The sequence below is a fragment of the Belonocnema kinseyi genome, chromosome 6 (assembly GCF_010883055.1).
Source record: "Belonocnema kinseyi isolate 2016_QV_RU_SX_M_011 chromosome 6, B_treatae_v1, whole genome shotgun sequence".
Taxonomy (NCBI): Eukaryota; Metazoa; Arthropoda; class Insecta; order Hymenoptera; family Cynipidae; genus Belonocnema; species Belonocnema kinseyi.
In genome coordinates this window covers 5,139,958-5,147,150 of record NC_046662.1, presented here as the reverse complement: position 1 = coordinate 5,147,150, position 7,193 = coordinate 5,139,958, and positions in this window count along the sequence as shown.

Below are 7,193 nucleotides of genomic sequence, written 5' to 3'. Positions count from 1 at the left end.
TTGATTACCGCTCTGAACTCGTTTTTTTCCATTTTTCTTAACGAACAATTTTTTTTTTCAATTGGTTATAAAAACACGTAAACTCAGAAGATGTGGAATGTGGTGCTGACTGAAAACAGATGATTTGGAGCGATTCGCGCGCCATCTGTTGGTCATTCTAAGGACTTATTGAACTACCCTCGTAATTTAATATCGTGTATAATTAGTATCTTGGATAATTCCGTGTTCATGTTGACTCTCAGTGTTTCCCATTATGCACATGTCCGTTTGGTAAACATTTTTTTTTCAAGCATAGCTTGAAGCATACAAGTAATGACTGAAATATTTTATTCGTTTACAGAATTGTAGCCTAAGTATTAATATTCGTGAAAAAGAAGAAACAATAATAAAATTATTAATTTCTCAGTCTTTACAACGTCACTTACATCGCTACAAAATAATTTGAAAAGGCGTGATTACGAATATTTGTAAAATGAGTAAAGTAATACCAGGTAGGTTACATATGCGCATCAATGAGAAATTATGGAATACCTGAATACAGTGATCTGCTACATGTGCAAAAAAGCCTTAAACGTACTAATGATTTGATTAATAGGTTGGTTAAAGATGTCTACATCGTAAGAAATCTCGTCAATTGAATTGAATACACTTCACATTTCCGTCACTGGTGTGTGAGGCATTATCTGTGTTGTATTTAGGTATTTCGAACAATTGAACATCTCTCAATCTTCTCGATGGTGCTGAGAATGGTATTTGTTGCAATTTCGCCGGGCCGTCAATGTGACCATTGAGTATTTTGTGTAAAAATATTTGACCCGCGAGAGATCTTCTGTTGTCTAACGATTCGAGCTTTAGTATTTCATTAACAATATTAAGGTAACCAGTCTCTCTAGGGATCTTCAGTTTAAATGCAATCATTTATGCTTTCATTTATCTGGAGAGGAGATTTATTTATATGATACTGATGTTATATAATTAAAGATTTGCACGAGAACGAGATAGTTTGGCATTTATCGACATTAAAAGACATTCCATTTATTTGTCACCAATGGCTGATACTATCTAAGTCCTTTGATGGAGTTGAGCGTCCTGGGGGACTTCCGATTGGGGCAGTAACTATAAGATTCGGATCCTTCTATTTATACAAATTGTGATCTCTCCTTCAGGTAACTGCAGAAACATTTTAACAAAGATCCTGTGACACCATAAGCTTCTAATTTTGATAGAAGTAGATCATGATTAACCATCTGATCCCGCACTTTTCTGCAGGTAAAGGACCTTCACCGTATCACAGATTTGCTGTGAAAATAATTGTATGGTTGATAATACGTTGTTATTTTCGAGATCATTTAGACAACCACAAAAATCTCCAATAGTGTGAACTGACTTTAAATAATCTGCAAAAATGTGAGCGATTTCATTTCCATTGCTTGTTTCTACGTTAGTGTGAGTTAAGACTATTGGGATAGATGTTTTAGAACGTTCGTTGTTTATGTAGCACCAAAAGGTAATTGCGTTATTTCCTATATCACCCTCAATTTTGTATATTCGGAGTAGAATGTTTCACTCAATGTTTTGCATCTAGATCTAAGGGATGAAAAAGCCTCATAATTCGTTAAAGTTTCCGTTTGCTTTAATTTCTTATGCGCTATTTTTTTATTCGAAACAGTTTTTTTAGTTCCAGGTTAAACCATCTAGGATACGTAGATGAGAACACTTTTCTATAAGGAACATACTTTTCAATCGCAAAGTTAATATATTAGTAAAAGTGATCGATAGATGTCTCAATGTCGTTATTTTATAGTTCTGTTGCCCAGTTAACCTCTCCTAAATACTCATGGATCACTTTTAAATTTGCTTTATCAAAGTCTAATATGAAAAATGAATCAACAACAGGAGGACGTTATCCCGGAAGACTAATAGAAATAGAAATATTCAGAGGTGGATGAAAAGCATTACAGAGAACTAAGGGATCAATTGAGACCTGAGTGGATAGTTCTTGAATATCCGAAAATACTAAATCTAAAACTCTTCCTAGACTGTTTGATACTTCATTTTATTGTTTAAGATTTATGAAACCGTAAACGGTTGCAATAGTTTCGGCTGCCTTGAATTTCGGGCCACCAACTGAGGGTCATGATTCCATTGAGACACCTAATTCGTCATTTAACCAAGAGAACCCAGGTAGATTGTTGTCACCTAATAGTAAGTGTTTAGTATGGGGGAATCTGATAGTGATGTCATTGATTTCGGTACAGTGTCTTAGGTAAGTTTCATGCGACGAAGCGGGAGTAATATAAGTAGAGCTAAATATATAATCAGTATGAAAAACTTGAATTCTAACAAAAATGTGTTCAACACTGTTTTCTCAGGAAGGTATAATATTACAAAGCAGTTCATTACTTACGGCTATTAGTACACCCCGCCCATTTCAAGACTGCTGGTACTAGAAGTTCTATCTGCCCGAAAGACTTGATAATTATTAAGGCCGAGATCGGCATCACTTATGCCAGGATGCAACCAAGTTTCCGTAAATACATAGGAGGATAGATAAGATAGGATAAATAAATACGGAGTAGATGGGACTGAGATGGCATTTCCTAGTTCCTGCAGTTTCGTTTTTAATCCTCTCTCATTTTGGTAGTGAACGGAAAAAACTAGTAGACGTAGAAGATAACACAGGCGAGACTTTCCTTACTTGTTTGAATTTGGTAAATCTTTAGTAGGTTGGATACTAATAATTTTTGCATCAGTCTGATCAGTGTGGAATCTGTACGATCCGTCGTGTTTGGATTAGTTACGCAGTAATTTTGAGGTTGATCCAGCGTCAGAGAAAACGACTTTGATTGGCCGAGGTTGCTCATGAGTTTTCTTGCCCACTCTGTAAATTTTTAGTTCGTCCAGTGTCATTTCAGCTTTGACGAAAATTTGGGTTAATTTGGTCCTACCATCAGTAATTCTCATCTCGGCTGCCGTTGCATTGGATTCAGGAATTCCATAAAAAATGAAGTTTTTCGCTCTGGACTGACGATCCAGGACTTCGGATATAACTACGTTTGTTTCGGCAGATGAGTCGGCATTTTCTATATCCGATAACGTTGCTTCCACAGCATCCAATGGAGCCTTAATAAGATCCACAGACTCTTCTGTGGCCTTCTGACGATAAGAGATTGTGTCCAATTTTTTAGATACATTTCGGACTATAGACAGCCGGTGCATTTAATACCTCCAGTTCTCGGAGGGTGGCCACAGTGTGGACAAGCGCGATCTGCCATATCACCCGAGGGGTTAGAGCGATTTGCCTTGTCGACGGTCAGCTTGGAGCGTTCTGTGGTATCTTTGGATATTTTCGCATTAGACATTGTAAGAGCAGATGTTTATAGTGTGGTTTATATAATAAGTTTTATCGATGCCGAACTTCAAATCTAGTTAACGTACCAAAGAAATAATGAGGAAAAACGTACCAGAAAGTGAACAGAGGATTCCTGGCATCAATATTTACAATAAATCTACCTCAGCAGGGAGAACATCAACCGCGTATCGCAAAACAAGTGCAAACTATCGCACGACAAGCCTTATGTTTCCCAAACAGGTAATACGGCCACCGCAGCACAAATAATTTTTTACATAATTAACAGTCAACTTCGTGTCGAATTTAGACTACCAGTAGATATGTCCACAAATAAAAAGACCGTACTCGGTCGCAGCACAAAGTCAGACAAAATTCCGAATGATATTAAATCACAGATGTCGTCACTCTGCAGAGCCAAAAAACACTGTGTTCATCTTTTAAACGCAATTTTTTTTATCTTAATTCCATTCTTTCGAGTTTTTTTTTTAATTTCCTGAAGAACGTCTCTTTCTCTCTCCTCTACTTTGGGCTCGTGGCATAGCCATTGCTGAGTGGGATCCGATATCATCAAGCATGTCAGTATTAGTAGAAGAGGGGGCTGAAGAGTCTGATTCTCTGATCAGAGTTTCCCTACTCTCTTTTTATAAATTCCACGCCAGTGTGTCGGGTTACAAAGTTAAATTTTTTGTTTCGGAAAGTGTATTTTTAATACAGATTAATTCACTGCATTGTTCTACTAAAATGCACAGATTAAAATGTAGTGTTTTTATTTTAGCAAGGAAAAGTAACACCTGGGCATGTTGATCATTACTTTACCCGAAGCATAAGACTTTGCCTAGGCTAATGAGGAATTCACTCTGATTTCACATTAGTTTCAGACTTATACTCTTAGTGATTCGATACTTTTAAACTTTTCTTCTTTTCTCTTTAACTTATGTAGTAGGTTGATTTCCTTTTGCTGTAGCTGCTACTGGATTTGCGGGGCATTTGAAGGCACAAATGATTCTTTAAACTGGAAAGTCCCGCCTTTGAGAAAATATTGAAGTTCGGTTCCCCCCTCTAAAAAATGTAAGTAGTAATAGGGTCAGGTCCTGTGAGTGGTGCTGCAGTTTGTCAGTTAACCTTTGCCCGTTGCGCGGTTAAAGTGCGTATAGTGACATAAAATACCCCATCTGCAAAACGTGTTAGTGTTTGCACAAGTTATTGAACATTAATTGCTGTGTTTTATTTGGTATTTTCGGGTATTTATATGAGCAACATAAAGTTTTTATGTAATTCCGAACTATTTTCGTACAAAAAATATGCAGTATTCATATTCAATATCCTGCCGTTTCTATGAAATTACCTGCACGAATCAGTGTAAAATATTTTCATTCTTCAGATACTCAAATAATTCAACTTTTTGAAGCAGCCGCCAAAGGGCCTATATATATTTTTTAAGGTCTAAACTTTCATGTAGGCTCAGAAAGTTATTACAACTCTCTGAAATTGCATAACAGTAAACATTTCTGAACGTATATTTCCTCTCCGTTTACTTTCACGGATACGCAATCGTTTTTCCTTGACATTATACGACTATCGTCATCACGGTTATAAAAAATGTTCACGTACAACACCATTTATTCTGACAAAGCTTTTCTTGCTTTCGGGTCTGAAGAAGATAGAAACCCTTTTCAATTGATTAATTCTTTAACTCTACGAGACATGCGATAAAAATAATTTAAAACGGATGAAATCTCTTATAGTCCCACTGTTCGGCAAAATGGTTAAAATTATAATTTGTCTTCTTTTGCTTGATTCAGCTTTTTAACAATTTTCCTTCAAATGAAGTACAATTTTGTCATTTACTTGAACAGGATTTTCATCAAAAATTTTGCAGCGTATTGTTTCGCATACTTTTCTGAAGGCGTCTTTCTTTTGTTTCTTTATTTTTAGCTCAAGAAAATTTTATCTCTTCTTCAACTAGAATTCGTAAACAGGAATTGAGAGAGGTTTGTCCTTGCGAAAATTTCTCACGGCAACTATGTCAAATGAAATGGATTTTTGTAATAAATTGACAATTTTCGCAAATACTTTCAGGAACAGGCCTACCATTTTTTTAAATATTACTCTGACCAGATCTGCCAAAAGGATTAGAACATCTTTTACTGAATATTAAAACTCATTCCAACGAAGAAAAAGAAAATAATTGTGAGCAAGTATGTCGCTAATACTTTTACTCTAAAGACGGTACATGTGAAATGTGAGAGTAGATTTCTTTTGTTTTTCCAATTCAGGCTTAGATAAGCACGCTCGGCGCCAATATAGAAAGAAAAGCGAAACGCAGTGAGCGCGTGGCTTGGTTTGGTATAATGATGATCGCTTCGTCTTGTATAACCTTAATTATCATTTATTTTCTCACATGAACCACTGGCAATCCAAAGATAAAATTTTCCGGACCAACCATTTCAGAGTTAAAAAATTCAAATCGGTTAATTAGAATCGAAGATATGAAATATTAAAAAAAAATCCGAACTCCCATATCTCCGCCATTTCTTCGAATTTTCAAAAATCACTTGAGGACGTTTTTCTTCACTAATATATACGCCGAGTTATAGCGAAATCCCATTCCATGAAGAAAATTCTTGTTGTCACTTGACATGGATTCCACCACCTGAGCCCACATTTTCAGAGTTTTGTTATCCATGTATTCAGATTCTTCATTGGAGTCCTTAGGATCCGAAGAGGAATCATTGTCTATTGTAGATAATTTAAGAGCCTAATCCTGGTCATCAGTTTTGGCCATGTAAGGAATTTTGCTATTACCTTTATCAATCTCCATCTTCCACATGATACAATTTTGTTTTCCCGGGATGGACGGCACATTCTTCTACTCTTCCGTTTTTTATCGTCGACAATTTTTTTAATCTTGTGTAGAAATTAAAATAATTTTAATAACAGGAACATACTTTTGTCCTTCAGGGACAAAAGTTTAGGTATCTGTGATAATTTTCAAGAGTGAATGTTTTAGATTGTGATCAGTGGCAAAATATTTTAAAATTTCACCGATTCCATTACAAGCTCCTTTTCCATATCCTGTTGCAGAGAAACCCCATTTTTGTTATCTGGTGATTCTGATAACTCGTGAAATTGAAATCGTTTTTGTAACAATCGTAATTAGTTAAATTGATTTAGCCTGAGAATCTTCTTCAAATTTTTCTATAACGCGATTCATTGCTAAAACAGCATGCGCAGAATCATGTTTCGTATCGTCAGTGACAAAAGCAAAACTCTTTGTTTTGTCACCGTAATAGTAAATTACTGTGAATATTGAGATTTGAAAACATTTCAAGTAAGAATTTTGAATTTCATTTTTTAAAACCCTGTTCCAATTATCTGCAAAATTATCGTGTAGAAGAATGTTTCTTGGATTACCTTTTGCTTCTTCTTTTAATCTGATAATTTCTTCCCTTTGAATGTCTCACGTATTTATGGACATTTTCTTGCACTGTCCAATACCTCAATTCTTTAAGAAATGTATTGAATGATGTTCTGTGTTTTTCTAAATCGTCTTTGTTCCATAAAGCAAAAGTCACTTTTCCATAAGCTACCTCTTCTGAGATGTAAAGTTTCTGATTTGTTAAACTTTCAGTTCCTGGACATAACTTACATTCTTGCTGGATACATTTTTCTGACGCAGAAGAACACATCATGACCGAAAATACTTCGTGACGAATCCTTTTTAGGTTCGAAGACTTTTTATTTCTCAAGGTTTGAAGAGCGATTAAACATAACTAGAAATTTGTACAGTAACTGCAGACGCACACTTCCCTTGGAGGGTCGATCACAACACATTTTGGCC